Below are 18,952 nucleotides of genomic sequence, written 5' to 3'. Positions count from 1 at the left end.
TTTGCATCTATATTCATTAGGGAGATTGGTCTGTAGTTCTCTTTCTTGGTTGGGTCTTTCTCTGGTTTTGGTATCAATATGATGCTTGCCTCCAGAAATGAGTTAGGGAGAATTGCTTCCTTTTCAATTTCATTGAATAGTTTTAGGAATGTTGGTATTAAATCTTCTCTGAATTTCTTGTAAAATTCTGCTGTGAATCCATCCAGGCCTGGACTTTTCTTTGTTGCTAGATTTTTAATCACACTGTCAATCTCATTAATTGATACTGGGCTGTTCAGGAATTTGATATCTTCTTGACTCAACCTTGGTAATTCATTCATATCTAGGAATTTGTCCATTTCTTCTGAGTTTTCTGTCCTATGGGAGTAAAGATTTTCTTTTTTTTTTATTTTTTATTTTTTATTTTTATTTTTTGGTACCGGTAATTGAACTCAGGACCTTGCGCTCTCCAGGCAGGCACTTATGCAACTGAGCTATATCCCTGGCAGAAAGATTTTCAAAGTAGGTATTAATGATCTTCTGAATTTCTGTGGAATCTGTGGTAATTTCATCCTTTTCATTTCTTATTGCATGAATTTGAGTTCTTTCCTTTCTTTTCTTGACAAGGTTGGCTAGGGGTTTATCAATTTTATTTACTCTTTCACAGAACCAGTTCTTTGATTCATTTATTTTTTGGACGGTTTTCTTTGTCTCAGTTGCATTAATTTCTGCCCTAATCTTTATAACGTCCTCCCTTCTTTGGGCTTTGGGCCTGACTTGTTCTTCTTTATCTAAAAGTTTGAGATGTAGCATTAGGCTACTTATTTATTCTCTTTCTGTTTTCCTTATATGTGAATTCACTGCTATGAATTTACCTCTGAGGACTGCTTTCATTGCATCCCATAGATTCTGGTAAGTTGTATTTACATTTTCATTTGTTTGTAGGTATTTTTTAATTTCCTCTTTAATTTCTTCTGTGACCCATTGGTTGTTCAGGAGGTTGTTATTTAATTTCGAAGTGTTTATGGAGTCTTTGGAGTTCCTTTTGTCATTAATTTCCAATTTCATTGCACTGTGGTCAGATAAAATACACAGGATAATTGCAATTCTTTTGCATTTCAGAAGGTATGCTCTATGGGCTAAGATGTGGTCTATTTTAGAGAATGACCCATATGCAGCTGAGAAAAATGTGTATTCTGACGTTGTGGGGTGGAACACTCTGTAGACATCTACTAAGTCCATTTGTTCACAGCTTTGGTTCAGATCTGTTATTTCCTTTGTGATTTTTTGTCCATTTGAGCTATCTCTTTGTGTCAATGGGGTGTTGAGGTCTCCTGTTACAATAGTGTTATCAATTATATGGGTTTTCATGCCTGTTAAGATTTGTCTTGTATAATTTGAAGCTCTGATAGTTGGTGCATAGATGTTTATGATTGTTATCTCATCCTGTTGCAGTTTTCCCCTGACTAGTATGTAGTAACCTTCTTTATCTCTTTTGATTGTTGTCAGTTTGAAGTTTACATGGTCTGCAAACAGAATAGCTACCCCTGCTTTTTTCTGGATTCCTGTTGCATGCAGGATTGATTTCCATCCTTTGACTTTTAGTCTGTGGATTTCCTTTTCAGGGAAATATGTTTCCTGTATACAGCATATTGTTGGATTTTATTTTTCAATCCACTCTACCAGTCTGATTCTTTTGGCTGGAGAATTGAAGCCATTAACATTTATAGTTACAACCGATATGTATTGATTTATCATTGTCATGTTATTTACTTGCATTGGTGTCCTACTTTTTCTACCTGTTTGCTTGTTTGCTCTTCTTGACCTTTCATTCCTACTGTTCTTTTTGAAATAGCAGTCAGAGTTTTCTGTTTCCAGAATATCTTTTAGTACTCTTTGTAATGCTGGCTTGGCACTCAAGAAGTTCTTCAATTGTTCTTTGTCCTGAAAGTATTGTATTTCTCTGTTGTATTTGAGAGATAGTTTGGCAGGGTACATCAGTCTGGGTTGGAAGCTGTTCTGTCTCAGGGTCTGTAATATTTCACTCCAAGCTCTTCTCGATTGGTTGGTTTGTGCTGAGAAGTCTGCTGTGATTCTGATGGGCTTCCCTTTATAGGTAATCTGTTTCTTTTCTGTAGCAGCTTGTAATATTCTGTTCTTTTGCTGGAGATCTGGGAACTTGACTATTCTGTGTCTGGGTGTAGTTTTATTTTGGTTTTGGTTGTTTGGAGTTCTATATGCTTCATTTTGTGGAATATCATGTTCTGTTTGCATACTAGGAACATGTGTAGAGCAGCTGTACCAACACATTCAAGGAACACAAGGTTTTCTATTGCCAACAAGCACTCATTGAAGGAAACTTTTACCACTTACAGCAAACATTCTGGAATGCTCAGGGAAGGGTGGATACACAGTCACTCATCCCAGTCCAATGCACGTATATATTCAGAGTCTGCAGTTTGTGATCCACCTGAATCTGTGTCTCCAGTCAGTTCAGGTCACATACAGGGACCAGATGCAGCCCAGATGGGTAGCAGTCACAGACTTCCCTTGCTTTCGACTCGCTAGGGGTGTGGGCAAAGGCAAAACCTAGACTCTAACCACAGGTCCGGAAGGTCCTGGAGCACTCGCTGTCTCGGCACAGGGTGCATGGGGGCTAGGAGAGTCTACACGCCCCGCCCCCAGCCAGAGAAGTCCTTGGGGCTTCTGAGTGAGGACCTCCTCTCTGCTGTGTGTTCAGGGATGGCAGAGACTCAGTCTGTAATGTTGGCGGGGTCCTGGTTCGCACACTCTTCACTCAGGGAGTAGATGGGAAATACCTGGCTCTCTCCCCACATTTTAGCTGGGAACTGTGGCAGTGTGGGCCAAGCACAGACTTGAAACCCTGGGTCCAGAATCTCCCAGAGCACTCACTCTCTTGGTGCAGGGCGCGTGGGGCTCAGAGGGTCTGTTCGCCCCGCCCCCAGCCAGAGAAGTCCCTGGGGCTTCTGAGTAGGGACCTCCTCTCTGCCGTGGGTGCAGGAATGGCAGAGACTCAGTCTATAATATTGGTGGGGTCCTGGTTAGCATGCTCTGTCCTCAGGGAGTAGATGGGAAATACCTGTCTCTGTCTGTGGGTTCAGCTGGGAACTGTGGTGGTGTGGACCAAGCACAGACTTGAACTCACGGGTCCAGCAGCTCCCAGAGCACTCGCTCTCTTGGTGCAGGGCTGCATCCAACAATGTTTGCTGTAAGTGGTATAAGTTTTTGACAGTGAGTTCTTGTTAGGAATAGTAAATCAAGTGTTCCTCGAATATGTTGGTACAGCTGCTCTGCACCTGGTCCTACGTAATCATGTAATACCAGTGTAAAAAGAAGAAAGCTACTTTCTGCCTCACACATCCTGATACATTCCCAAATTAGCAAATGATATGTTGAGCTTGTCTCATGAAACTGACTATGGGAATACATTGGCTCCTTTGTCCCCTCTTGCTTACACACAGCAATGTACACCTTCCATTGCAGTCACCAATACACGCAAAAGACCAGAAGAGGTGGTGCATTTCCACTTTTCCCTGAGCATCCCAGAATGTTTGCTGTAAGTGGTAAACGTTTCCTACAGTGAGTGCTTGTTGGAAATAGCAAGCCTAGGGTACCTCGAATATGTTGGTACCACTGCTCTATACATAATCCTATGTAGTCATGTAATACCAGTGCAAAAGCAAGTAAACAACTTGCTGCCCCAAACTTCTTGATATATTCACAAAGTTCTAAGTGTTGTTTTCATGTTGCCTCCTGAAACTGTGTATGGGAATACTTTGGCTATGCTGCCTGTGCTTGCGTATACACAGCAGTGTACCCATTCCAATCCTTTCACCCCTATGCACATATAAGCAGATGAGGGAGTGCATTTATACCCATCTCTGAGCATTCCAGAATGCCTTCTGTAAGTGGTAAAAGTTTCCTGCAGTGAGAGATTTTGGGAAGAGCAAACATAGTGTTCCTTGAATAGGTTCGTATAGCTGCTGTATACATGGTCCTATGTAATCATGTAATACCAGTGTAAAAGCAAGAAAACAACATTCTACCCCAAACTTCCTGGTACATTCCCAATGTTCTATCTGTGGTTTTTGAGCTTGTCTCATGATTCTTTGTATTGGAATGCACTGGATAGGCTGTCCCTGCTTGCTTTCACACAGCAGCTTACCCAGTGTATTACATTTACCCTTATGCGCATATGAGCAGAAAAGGGAGTGTGTTTCCAGTCTTTCCTGAGCATCCCAGATGTTTGCTACAAGTGGTAAAACTTTCCTACAGTGAGTGCTTGTTGGGAATAGCAAACCTAGTGATCCTTGAATGTGTTGGTACAGCTGTTCAAAACATGGTCCCATGTAATCATGTAATACCAGGGTAAAAGCAAGTAAACAACTTTCTGCCCCAAGCTTCATGATACATTCCCAAAGTTCTAAGTGTTGTTTTCAACTTCTCTCATGAAACTGTGTATGGGAATACACTGCCCACTGTTCCTTGTTGCTAACACTGTTCAATATACTCATTCCAATACATTTACCCATACGTGCATTGGACTGGGATGAGTGACTGTGTATCCACCCTTCTCTGAGCATTCCAGAATGTTTGCTGTAAGTGGTAAAAGTTTTCTTCAATGAGTGCTTGTTGGCAATAGAAAACCCTGTGTTCCTTGAATATGTTGGTACAGCTGCTCTACACATGTTCCTATGTAGTCATGTAATACCAGGGTAAAAACAGGAAAACAATTTTCTGTCCCAAACTTCGTGTTACATTCCCAAAGTTCAAAGTGTTGCTTTCAGTTTCTCTCATGAAATTGTGTATGGCAGTACATTGCCTACGCTGTCCCTCCTTGCTAACACAGTTCAATGCACTCATTCTAATACATTCAGTCCTATGTGCATTGGACTGGGATGAGTGATTGCGTATTTACGCTTCCCTGAGCATCCCAGAGTGTTTGCTGTGAGTGGTAAAAGTTTTGTACAGTGAGTTCTTGTTGGGAATAGCAAACCTAGTCTTCCTCTTATGTGTTGGTACAGTTGCTCTATACATGGTCTATGTAATCATGTAATGCCAGTGTAAAAGGAAGAATACTATTTCCTGCCCAAAACTTCCTGATACATCCCCACAACTCTGTTGTTTTGAGCTTTTCTCATGAAAATGCATATGGGAATGCATTGCCTGCACTGTCCCCGCTTGCTTACACACAGTGATGTTCCCAGTCCATTACATTCACCCTTAAGCACATATGAGCCGAAGAAGGAGTGCGGTTCCCCCCTTACCTGAGCAAGTGTGTATTACCCTTCCCTGAGCAACCCACAATGTTTGTTATAAGTGGTAAAAGTTTCCTGCAGTGATTGCTTCTTGGGAATAGCAAACTTAGTGCTCCTTAAAAATGGTGGGACAGCTGCTCTATACATGGTCCTAGGTAATCATGTAATACCAGTGTGAAAGCAAGAAAACAACCTTCTCCCCCAAAACTTCCTGATACATTGCAAACATTCTAACAGTGGTTTTGAGCTTGTCTCATGAAACTACTGTGTATGTTAATGCTTTGGCTAGGCTGTCCCCGCTTGCTTACACATAGCAATATACCCAGTGCATTACATTCACCAATGTGTGCATGTGAGCTGAAGGGAGAGTGTGTTTCCAACCTTCCCTGAGCATCTCAGAATATTTGCTGTAAGTGGTAAAAGTTTCCTGCAGTGAATGCTTGTTGGGAATGGCAAAACCAGTGTTCCTCGAATATGTTGGTACAGCAGCTCTATACATGGTCCTATGAAATCATGCAATACCAGTGTAAAGGGAGGAAAACTACCTTCTGCCCAAAATTTCCTAATACAGTCCCAAAGTTCTAAGTGTTGTTTTGAACTTGTCTCATGAAACTGCCTATGGGAATACATTGCTTCTGCTGTCCCCACTTGCTTACCCACAGCTATGTACCCAGTCCATTCCATTCACCCATACGTGCATATGAGCAGAAGAGGGAGTGCATTTCCCCCTTCCCTAAGCATCTCAGAATATATTCGGTAAGTGGTAAAAGTTTCCTACAGTGAGTTCTTGTTGGGAATGGCAAACCTAGTGTTCCTCGAATATATTGGCTACCTCAGCTCTATTCATGGTCCTATGTTATCATGTAATTGCAGTGTAAAAGGAAGAAAACAACTTTGTGCCTCAAACTCCCTGATACATTCCCAATGTTGTAAGTGTTGTTCTGAGGTTGTCTCATGTAACTGTGTATGCAAATACATTGCCTACGCTGTCCGTGCTTGCTAACATACTACAATGTACTTACTCCATTACATTCACCCATACGCCCATTGGACCAGGATGAGCGAGTGTGTATCCACCCTTCCCTGACCATCCCAGAATGTTCACTGTATGTGCTCAAATTTTCAAGAAGTGAGTGCTTGTTGGGAATAGCAAACCTAGTATTCCTAGAATATATTGGTACAGCTGCTCTATACATGGTCTTAGGTAACCATGTAATACCAGCGTAAAAGCAACAAAACAACTTTCTGCACAAAACTCCCTGATAAATTTCCAATGTTCTGAGTGTCCTTTTGAGCTTCTCATGAAACTGTGTATGGGAATACATTGCCTACACTGTCCCTGCGTGCTAACACAGTGCAATGCACATTCTTCATTACATGGACCCACATGCGCATCAGACTGGGTTGAGCGATTGCGTACCTACCCTTGTCAGAGCATCGCAGAATGTCCTGTAAGTGGTAAGAGTTTCCTACAGTGGGTGATTGTTGGGAATAGCAAAGCTAGTGTTCCTTGAATATGTTGGCACAGCTGCTCGATATATGGTCCTATGTAAACATGTAATGCCAGTGTAAAACCAAGAAAACAACTTTCTGCCCCAAACTTCCTGATACATTATGAAAGTTCTAAGTGTTTTTTCCAGGTTGTCTCATAAATCTCTGTATGGGAATACATTGGCTACACTGTCCGGCTTGCTTACACACAGCAATGTACCCATGCCATTACATTCACTCATACACACATATGAGCAGAAGAGGGAGTGCCCTTCCACCCTTCCCTGAGCATCACAGAATGTTTGCTGTAAGTGGTAAAAGTTTCCTGCAGTGAGTGCTTGTAGGGAATAGCAAAGCTAGTGTTCCTCGAATATGTTGGTATAGCAGCTCCATACATGGTCCTATGTAATCATGTAATACCAGTGTAAAAGCAAGAAAATAACTTTCTGCCCCACATATCTGATACATCCCCAATATAGTAAATGTTGTGTTGAGCTTGTCTCATGAAACTGTGTATGGGAATACATTGGTTACATTGTTCCCGATTGCTTACAGAAAGCAATGTACACATTCCATTACATTCACCCATTCGCACATATGAGCAGAAGAGGGAGAGTGTTTCCACCCTTCCCTGAGCATCCTTGAATGTTTGCTGTAAGTGGTCAAACTCTGCTACAATGAGTGCTTGCTGGGAATAGCAAACCTAGTGTTCCTCCAATATGTTGGTGCAGCTGCTCTATACATGTTCCTATGTAATTATGTAATACCTGGGGAAAAGCAAGAAAGCAACTTTCTTCCCCAAACTTAGTGATATATTCCAAAGTTCTCAGCATTGTTTTTAGCTTCTCTCATGAAACTGTGTTTGGGAATGCATTGCCTACGCTGTCCCTGCTTGCAAACACAGTTCAATGTAATCATTCCAATACATTGACCAATTGGCGCTTTGGACTGGGATGAGAGATTGCATATCCACCCTTCCTTGAACATCCCAGAATGTTTGCTGTAAGTGGTAAAAGTTTCATACAGTGAGTTCCTTTTGGAAATAGCAAACATACTATTCCTCTTATATGTTTGTACAGCTTCTTGACACATGGTCCTATGTAATCATGTAAAACCAGTGCAAAAGGAAGAAAACTACATTCTGCCCCAAACTTCCTGATGCATTCCCAAGGCTCTAAGTGCTGTTTTGAGCTTGTCCCATGAAACTGCATATGGGAATACATTTCCTCTGCTGTCCCCTCTTGCTTACATCCAGCGATGTACCCAGTCCATTACATTCACCAAAACGCGCATATGAGCAGAATAGGGAGTGCATTTCCCCCCTGCCCTAAGCACCCCGAAATATTTTCTGTGAGTGGTAAAAGTTTCCTATAGTGAGTTCTTGTTGGAAATAGCAAACCTAGCATTCCTCGTATATATTGGTTACATCAGCTCTATTCACGGTTCTATGTAATCATGTAATACCAGAGTAAAAGCAAGAAAACAACTTTCTGCCTCAAAGTCCCTGATACATTCCCCATGTTCTAAGTGTTGTCTTGAGGTTGTCTCATGAAACTGTGTATGGGAATACATTGCCTACGATGTCCATGCTTGCTGGCACACTGCAATGTACTCACTCCATTACATTCACCATTACACGAATTGAACTGGGACGGGCGAGTGTGTATCCACTCACCCTTCCCTGAGGACTCCAGAATGTTTACTGTAAGTGGTAAAACTTTCCTGAAGGGACTGAGGATTTAGGTCAGTGGCACAGCATCTGCCTGGCAAGTGCAACGTCATGAGTTCGATTCCCAGTACCGGAAAAAAACCAAAAAACAAACCATTTCCTGAAGTGAGTGTTTGTTGGGAATAGCAAACCTAGTGTTACTCAAATATGTTGGTACAACAGCTGTATACATGGTCCTATGTAATCACGTAATACTAGTGTAAAAGGAAGAAAACAACTTTCTACCCAAACTCCCTTATACATTTCGAAAGTTCAAAGAGTTGTGTTGAGGTTGTCTGATGAAACTGTGTATGGGAATACATTGCTTACACTGTCCATACTTTCTAACACACTGCAATGTACTCACTCGATTTCTTTCACCAATATGCACATTGGACCAGGATGAGCGAGTGCGTATCCTCCCCTCCCCGAGCATTCCAGAATGTTTACTATAAGTGGCAAAAGTTTAATACAGTGAATGCTTGCTGGGAATAGCAAACATAGTGTTCTTTGAATATGTTGCTACTGCTGCTCTACACATGGTCCTATGTAATCATGTAATACCAGTGTAAAACAAGAAAACAACTTTTTGCCCTGAACTCCCTGATACATTCAGAAAGTTCTTTTTTTTGGTTTTTCTCCGGTACCGGGAACCGAACTCACGACCTTGCACTTGCCAGGCAGGCGCTTTGCCGCTGAGCTAAATCCCCAGCCCCATTCAGAAAGTTCTTATTGTTGTGTTTAGATTGTCTCATGAAACTGTGTATGGGAACACATTGGCTACGTTGTCCTCGCTTACTTACACAGAGCAATGTACCCATTCCATTACATTCACCCATGTGCACATATGAGCAGAAGAGGAAGTGCATTTCCACCCTTCACTGAGCATCCTAGAATGTTTGTTGTAAGTGAGAAAATTTTCCTACAGTGAGTGCTTGTTCGGAATAGCAAACCTAGTGATCCTTGAATGTGTTGGTACAGCTGTTCAAAACACGGTCCTATGCAATCATGTAATACCAGGGTAAAAGCAAGTAAACAACTTTCTGCCCCAAACTTTGTGATACATTCCCAAAGTTCTTAGTGTTGTTTTCAGCTTCTCTCATGAAACTGTGTATGGGAATACATTGCCTATGCTGTCCCTGCTTGTTAACAGAGTTCAATGCACTCATTCCAATTTATTCACCCATACCTGCATTGGACTGGGATGAGCGATTGCATATCCAGCATTCCCTGAGCATCCCAGAATGTTTGCTCTAAGTGGTAAAAATTTCTGACAGTGAGTTCTTGTTGTGAATAACAAACCTAGTGTTCCTCTTATATGTTGGTACAGCTGCTGTATGCATGGTCCTATGTCATCATGTAATTCCAGGGTAAAAGCAAGAACACAACCTTCTGCCCCAGACTTCCTGATACATTCCCAAAGTTCTAAGTGTTGTTTTCAGCATCTCTGATGAACCTGTGTATGGGAATACATTGCCTACACTGTCCCTGCTTGCTAACGCAGTTCAATGTACTCATTCCAATACATTCACCCATACACGCATTGGACCACGATGAGCAATTGCATATCCATGCTTCTCTGAGCACCCCAAAATGTTTGCTGTAAGTGGTAAACATTTCCTGCAGTGAGTTCTTGTTGGGAATAGCAAACCTAGTATTCCTCGAATATGTTGGTACAACAGCTCTATACATGCTCCTATGTAATCATGTAATTCCAGTGTAAAAGCATGAAAACTGCTTTATGCCCCAAACTTCCTGATGCGTTCCCAAAGATCTAAGTGGATTTTTGAGCTTATCTCATGAAACTGCGCATCGGAACTGATTGTGTACTCTGTCCCTGCTTGCTTGCACACAGCGATGTACCCAGTCTATTACATTCACCCATACATGAATATAAGCAGAAGAGGGAGTGCATTTGCCCCCTTCCCTGAGCATTCCAGAATATTTGCTGTAAGTGGTAAAACTTTCCTAATGTTGGTTCTTGTTTGGAATAGCAAACCTAGTGTTCTTTGAATATACTGGCTATATCAGCTCTATTCATGGTCCTATGTAATCATGTAATAACAGTGTAAAGCAAGACAACAACTTTCTGCCCCAAACTCCCTGATACATTCCCAAAGCTCTAATTGTTTGGTTGAGGTTGTCTCATGAAACTGCATGGAAATACATTGCCTACGCTGTCTGTGCTTGCTAACACACTGCAATATACTCACTCCATTACATTCACCTATTCGTGCATGGGACCGGGACGAGCGAGTACGTATGCACCCTTCCCTGAGCATCCCAGAATGTTTGCTGTAAGTGGTTAAAGTTTTGTATAGTGAGTGCTTGTTTGGAAAAGCAAATCTAGTATTCCTCAAATATGTTGGTACAGCTGCTCTATAAATGGTCCTATGTAATCATGTAATACCAATGTAAAAGAAGAAAACAACTTTCTGCCCCACATTCCTGATACATTCCCAAAGTAGTAAATGTTGTGTTGACCTTGTCTCATGATACCGTGTGTCAGAATACATTGGCTACATTGTGCCCGATTACTTACACAGAGCAATGTACCCATTCATTTACTTTCACCCATATGCACATATGAGCAGAAGAGGGAGTACGTTTCAACACTTCCCTGAGCATCACAGAATGTTTGCTGTAAGTGGTAAAAGTTTCCTGCAGTGAGTGCTTGTTGAGAATAGCAAAACTAGTGTTCCTCGAATATGTTGGTACACCTGCTGAACATAGTCCTATGTAATCATGGAATGCCAAGGAAAAAGCAGGAAAACAGCTTTCTGCCCCAATCTTTGTGATACATTCCCAAAGTTCTATGTGTTTTTTTCAGCATCTCTCATTTAACTGTGTATGGGAATACATTGCCTCTGCTGTCCTTGCTTGCTAACACAGTTCACTGTACTCATTCCAATCCATTCACCCATAAGCACAATGGACCAGGATGAGTGATTGCATATTCACCTTTCCCTGAGCATCCTAGAATATTTCCTGTAAGTGTAAACGTTTCCTGCAGTGAGTTCTTTTTGGAAATAGCAAACCTAGTGTTCCTCGAATCTGTTGGTACAGCTGTTCTATACATGGTCCTGTGTAATCATGTAACAACAGTGTCAAAGCAAGAACACTACTTTATGATCCATACTTCCTGATGCATTCCCAAAGTTCTAAGTGTTGTTTTGAGCTTATCTCATGAAACTGCACATGGGAATACATTGCCTACGCTGTCCCTGCTTGCTTATACACAGTGATGTACCCAGTCTAGTACATTCTCCTGTATGCACATATGAGCGGAACTGCGAGTACGTTTCTTCCCTTCCCTGAGCAACACAGAGTATTTGCTGTAAGTGGTAAAAGATTCCAAAAGTGAGTTCTTGTTGGGAATAGCAAACCTAGTGTTCTTCAAATATATTGGCTACATCAGCTCTATTTATGGTCCTATGTAATCATGTAATACTAGTGTAAAAGCAAGAAAATAACTTTCTGCCCCAAACTTCCTGATACATTCCCAATATTCTAAGTGTTGTGTTGAGGTGGTCTCATGTAACTCTTTATGGGAATACATTGCCTATGCTGTCCATGCTTGCTTACACACTGCAATGTACTCACTCCATTTTGTTCACACATATGTGCATCAGACCGGGATGAGCGAGTGCATATCCACCCTTCGCTGAGCATCCCAGAATGTTTACCGTAAGTGGTCAAACTTTCCTGAAGCGAGTGCTTGTTGGAAATAACAAACCTAGTATTCCTCGAAAATGTTGGTACAGCAGCTCTATACATGGTTCTATGTAATCATGTAACAATTGTAAAGGCAAGAAAACGACTTTCTGCCCCAAACTTCCCGATATTTTCCCAATATTCTAAGTGTTGTGTTGAGCTTGTCTTATAATACTGTGTATGGAAATGCACTGGCTATGTTGTCCCCACTTGCGTACACAGAGCAATGTACCCATTCCATTACATTCATCCATACACTCATATGAGCAGAAAAGGGAGTGCTTTTCCTCCCTTCACTGAGCATCCTAGAATGTTTGGCGTAAGTGGTTAAAAGTTTCCTACAGTGAGTGCTTGTTGGGAATTGCAAAGCTAGTGTTCCTTGAAAATGTTGGTACAGCTCCTCTATACAAGGTCCTATGTAATCATGCAATACCCATGTAAAAGCAAGAAAACAAGTTTTCCTAGTGTTCCTTGAAAATGTTGCCTACATCAGCTCTATACATGGTCCTATGTAATCATGTAATACCAGTGTAAAAGCAAGAAAACCACTCTCTGTCCCAAACTCCTTAATACATTCCCAGTGTTCTAAGTGTTGTGTTGAGGCTGTCTCATGAAACTGTGCATTGGAATACATTGCCTACACTGTCCTTGCTTGCTAACATACTGCAATATACTCACTCCATTACATTTACCCATACGCGCATTGGACCGGGACAAGTGAGTACCTACTCTTTTTTTTTTATTTTAAAAATAAAAGGAGGAAAACATTAACAGACAGACAACATTTTACAAAATAGCAAAAGAACATTACAGACAGTACGGAATTACAAACAAAGTGGTAGGGAATTAACAATGCTTGTTGTATTATATATTGATATCTTCAAAGTGGCTTCTCATGAAAACAGATATAGAAATGCAATATTGATCAACCAAAGACTCATTGACAGTTTATTTCTGCATAGAAATAGAAGACAGAAGAGCAACCATGTTAACTATCCTGTATATACATACATGCAAAATTTCTCCTTCTTTCCCTTCTCTTTTCCCACATCCCAGTTGCCCTTTAACAGTGGTGAGTACCCACTCTTACCTGAGCATCTCAGAATGTTTGGTGTAAGTGGTGGAAGTTTCCTACACTGAGTGCTTGTTGGGAATAGCAAACCTAGTGTTCCTCGAATATGGTCTTATGTAATCATGTAATATCAGTGAAAAAGCAAGAAAACTACTTTATGCCCCAAACTCTCTGATACATTTGCAATGATGTAAGTGTCGTGTTGAGCTTATCTCATGAAACTCTGTGTGGGAATACATTGCCTACACTGTCACTGCTTGTTAACATGCAGCAATGAACTCACTCCTTTGCATTCACCCATTAGTGCATTGGACCTGGGTGAGTGAGAGCGTATCCATCCCTCCATGAGCATCCTAGAATGGTTGCTATAAGTGGTTAAAGAGTGATTGTTGGGACTAGCAAACCTAGTGTTCCTTGAATATGTTGGTACAGCTGCTTTATACATGGTCTTATGTAATCATGTAATACCAGTGTAACAGCAAGAAAACAACTTTCTGCCCCAAACTTCCTCATACATTCTGAAAGTTCTAAGTGTTGTTTTCAGGTTGTCTCTTGAAACTGTGTATGGGAATACATTGGCTATGCTGTCAGCGCTTGCTTACACTCAGCAATGTATCCATTCCATTACATTCACCCATAAGCACATATCAGCAGAAGAGAGAGTGCATTTTCACTGTTCCGGGAACATCCCAGAATATTTGCTGTAAGTGTTAAAAGTGTCCTAAAGTAAGTTCTTGTTCGGAATACCAAACCTAGTGTTCCTTGAATATCTTGGTACAGCAACTCTATTCATGGTCCTCTGTAATCTGGTAATACCAGCATAAAAGCAAGAAAATAGTTTTCTGCCCCAAACTCCCTGATATATTCCCAATGTTTTAATTGTTGTGTTGAGGTTGTCTAATGAAACTGCATATGGGAATACATTGCCTATGCTGTCCGTGCATGCTCATACACTGCAATGGACACACTTCACTACATTACCCATACGCACGTTGGACCAGAATGAGAGAGTGTGTACCCACCCATCCCTGAGCACCCCAGAATGTTTGCTATAGGTGGTAAAATTTTCCTACAGTGTGTGCTTCTTGGGAATACAAACCTATTTTTCCTCGAATATGTTGGTACAGCTGCTCTATACATTGTCTTATGTAATCATGTAATACCAGTGTAAAAGCAAGAACACAACCTTCTGCCCCAGACTTCCTGATACATTCCCAAAGTTCTAAGTGTTGTTTTCAGCTTCTCTTATGAAACTGTGTATGGGAATACATTGCCTATGCTGTCCCTGCTCTCTAACTCAGTTCAATGTACTCATTCCAATACATTCACCCATATGTGCATTGGACTGTGATCAGCGATTGCATATGCACCCTTCCCTGAGTGTCTGAGAATGTTTGCTCTAAGTGGTAAAAGTTTTCTATAGTGAGTTCTTGTTGGGAATAGCAAACATAGTGTTCCTCTTGTGTGTTGGTAGAGCTGCGCTATACATGGTCCTGTGTAATCATGTAATACCAGGGTAAAAGCAAGAAAACTACTTTCTGCATTAAACTTCCTGATACATTCCCAAAGTTCTAAGTGTTGTTGTCAGCTTGTCTCATGAAATTGCATATGGGAATACATTACCTCCGCTGTTCCCCTTTGCTTACACATACAGATGTACTCAGTCCATTACATTCATCCATACGTGTATATGAGCAGAATAGTGAGTACATTCCCTCATTCCCTCTGCATCCCAGAATATTTGCTGTAAATGGAAAAGTTTTCTACAGTGAATTCTTGTTGGGAATAGCAAACCTAGTGTTCCTCGAATATGTTGGTACACCAGCTTTATTTATTGTCCTATGTGTCCACGTAATACCAATGTAAAAGCAAGAAAACAACTTTCTTCCTCAAGCTCACTAATACATACCCAATGTTCTAAGTGTTGTGTTGAGGCTGTCTAATGAAACTGTATGGGAAAACATTGCCTACGCTGTCTGTGCTTGCTAACACATTGCAGTGTACTCATTACATTATATTCACCCATACGCGCATTGGACCGGGACGAGTGAGTGCATATACACCCTTCCCTGAGCACCCCAGAATGTTTGTTGTAAGTGGTAAAATTTTCCTACAGTGAGTGCTTATTGGGAAAAGTAATCCTTGTGTTCCTCAAATATTCTGGTATAGCTGCTACATACATTGTCTTATGTAAAAGCAGTGCAAAAGCAAGAAAACAACTTTCTGCCCCACATTCCTGACACATTCTCAATGTAGTAAATGTGGTGTTGAGCTTGTCTCATGAATCTGTGTATGGGAATACATTGGCTACTATTTCTCTGCTTGCTTACATAGAGCAATGTACCCACTCCATTACATTCAACCTTACACGCATATGAGCAGAAGAAGGAGTGCGTTTCCACCCTTCACTGAGCATTTTAGAATGTTTGCTGTAGGTGTTAAAACTTTCCTGAAGTGAGTGTTGTTGGGAATAACAAACCTACTGTTTCTCGAATATGTTGGTACAGCTGCTGTATAGATGGTCATATGTAATCATGTAATGCCTGTGTAAAAGCAAGAAAACAACTGTCTACCCAAACTCCCTGTTACATTCTCAATTATCTAAGTGTTGTGTTGAGGTTGTCCCATGTAACTGTGTATGGGACTACATTGTCTAAGCTGTCCGTGCTTGCTAACAGTGCAATGCACTCACTCCATTACATTCACCCATATGCACATTGGACAGGGACTGAGGAGTGTGTACCCACCCTTCCCTGAGCATCGCAGAATGTGTGGTGTAAGTGCTAAAAGTTTCCCAAACTTGATGGGAATAGCAAAGCTAGTGTTCCTCGAATATGCTGGTACACCCACTCTATTCATGGTCCTGTGTAATCATGTAATACCAGTGTAAAAGCAAGAAAACAACTTTATGTCCCTACTCCCTGATACATTCCCAAAGCTTTAAGTGTCGTGTTCAGCTTATATCATGAAAATGTGTATGGGAATACACTGCCTAAGCTGTCACTGCTTGCTAACACGCTGCAATGAACTCATTCCATTACATTCACCCATACTTGCATTGGATCAGGACAAGTGAGTGCATCTCCACCCATCCCTGAGCATCCCAGAATGTTTGCTGTAAGTGGTGAAAATTTCTTACATTAACGGCTTGTTGGGACTAGCTAACCTAGTGTTCCTCGAATATGTTGGTACAGCTGCTCTATTCATGCTCCTTTGTAATCATGTAATACCAGTGTAAAAGCAAGAAAACAACTTTCTGCCCCATACTTCCTGATACATTCTGAAAGTTCTAAATGTTGTTTTCAGGTTGTTCCATGATACTGTGTATGGGAATACATTGGCTACACTGTTTGTACTTGCTTACATACAGCAATGTACCTATTCCATTACATTCACCCAGATGTGCATATGAGCAGAAGAGTGAGTGCGTTTCCACCCTTCCCTGAGCATCCCAGAATTTTTGCTGTAAGTGGTAAAGTTTCCTGCAGTGAATGCCTGTAGGGAATAGCAGTAGGTTTACTGTTTCTTGAATATGTTGGAACAGATGCTGTATAGATGGTCCTATGTAATCATGTAATACCAGGGTAAAAGCAAGAAAACAATTTTCTGCCCCATACTTCGTGATACATTCCCAAAGATCTAAGTGTTGTTTTCAGCTTCTCTCATGAAACTATGTATGGGAATATATTGTCTATGCTGTCCATGCTTGCCAACACTGCAATGTACTCACTTCATTACATTCACCCATATGCATTGGACTGGGACTAGCGAGTGAGTACCCACCCTTCCCTGAGCATTGCAGAATGTTTGCTGTTAGTGGTAAAAGTTTCCTACAGTAAGTGCTTATAGGGAATAGCAAGCCTACTCTTCATCGAATATGTTGGTACAGCAGCTCTTTACATGGTCATATGTAATCAAGTAATACCAGTGTAACAGCAGGAAAACAACTTTCTGCCCCAAACTCCCTGATACATTCCCAAGGTTCTATGTATTGTGTTAAGATTGTCTCATGAAATTGTGTATGGGAGTACATTGGCTATGTTGTCCCCGCTTGCTTTCACACAGCAATGTTCCCATTCAATTGCATTCACCCATATGTGCATACGGGTAGAAGAGGGAGTGCAATTTCACCCTTCCCTGAGCATCACAGAATGTTTGCTGTGAGTGGTATAAGTTTCCTACAGTGTGTGCTTCCTGAAAATTGTTAAACTAGAGTTCCTTTAATACACTGGTACACCAGCTCCTCACACGCTCCATTGTAATCCTGTAATAAACTTGTAGAACCAAGACAACAACTTACTGCACCTAAGTCCCTGAAATAATCCCAACGTGCTATGTGCTGTGTTGAGCTTATTTCATGAAACTCTGCACGTAAATACATTGGTTATGATCTCCCTGTTAATTGCACAACGCAATGTAGCCACTGCATGCCTTTAATTCAAGTGAAAATTTGACCAGGAAGAGTGAGTGCATTTCCACCCATTCATGAACATGTGAGACTGTTTGCTGCAAGTGGTACAGCTTTGCTACAGTGAGTGCTTCCTGGGAATACCAAACCTAGGCCTTTTCTAGTATGTTATTACAGCAGCTCTATACTTGGTCCTATGTAAACACGCAATACCAGTGGAAAACCAAGAAAATAACTTTCTGCCCCAAACTCTCTGCAACCTTCCCAAGTTCTACATGTTGTTTTGAGCTGAACTCATGAAAGTGTGAATTGGAATACATTCCCTATGCTGTCCCTGCTTGCTCACACACTGCCATGTACTCATTCCGGTATATTCACCCATAGGCGCATTGCGCTGGTATGAGCGAGTGCATATCCACCCTTCCTTAAGCATCGCAGCATGTTTGCTGTAAGTGATAAAAGTCTCTTACAGTGAGTGCTTTTTGGGATGAGCAAATCTAGTGTTCCTCAAGTATGGTGGTTGAACAACTCTATACATGGTCCTATGTAATCAGGTAATACCCCTGTAAAGGCAAGAAAACAACTTTCTGCCCTAAACTGCCTCATATATTCCCAAAGCTCTACGTGTTGTGTGAAGCTTGTCTCATAAACTAGAGTATGGGCTTACACTGGCTGAGCTGGCCCCAGTGGCTTTCACACAGCAATGTACTCATTCTATTACATTTACCCATATGTGCACAGAGGCAGAAGAGGGAGTGCGTTTCCACCCTTCCTTGAGCATCGCAGAATGTTTGCTGTAAGTGACATAGATTTCCTGCAGTGAATGCTTCCTGGGAATAGTAAACCTAGTGTTCCTCTAATACACTGGTACACCAGCTCTATACATGCTCCATTGTACTCCTGTAATACCCGTGTAGAATGAACACACAACTTTCTGCACCAAAGTCCCTGAAACATTCCCAACGTGCTAAGTGCTGTGTTAAGCTTATCTCATCCAACTGTGTATGGAAAAACATTGGTTACGCTCTTCCTGCTTGCTTACACAACGCAATGTAGCCACTCCACTCATTTCATTCATACGTGCATTTGACCAGGAATAGCGAGTGCATTTCCACCCATCCATGAGCATCGAACAATGTTTTCTGGAAGTTGTATAGCTTTGCTACACTGAGTGCTTCTTGGAATAGCAAATCTAGTCCTCGTCTAGCTCTATACTTTGTTCTATATAATCATGTAATACTGGTGGAAAACCAAGGAAACAATTTTCTGCTCCACACTCTCTGAAACATTCCCAAAGTTCT

This window comes from Chinchilla lanigera, unplaced genomic scaffold, assembly GCF_000276665.1.
Source record: "Chinchilla lanigera isolate Chin_1 unplaced genomic scaffold, ChiLan1.0 scaffold00047, whole genome shotgun sequence".
NCBI classification, from domain to species: Eukaryota; Metazoa; Chordata; class Mammalia; order Rodentia; family Chinchillidae; genus Chinchilla; species Chinchilla lanigera.
Note: the sequence above shows the minus strand (reverse complement) of the source record.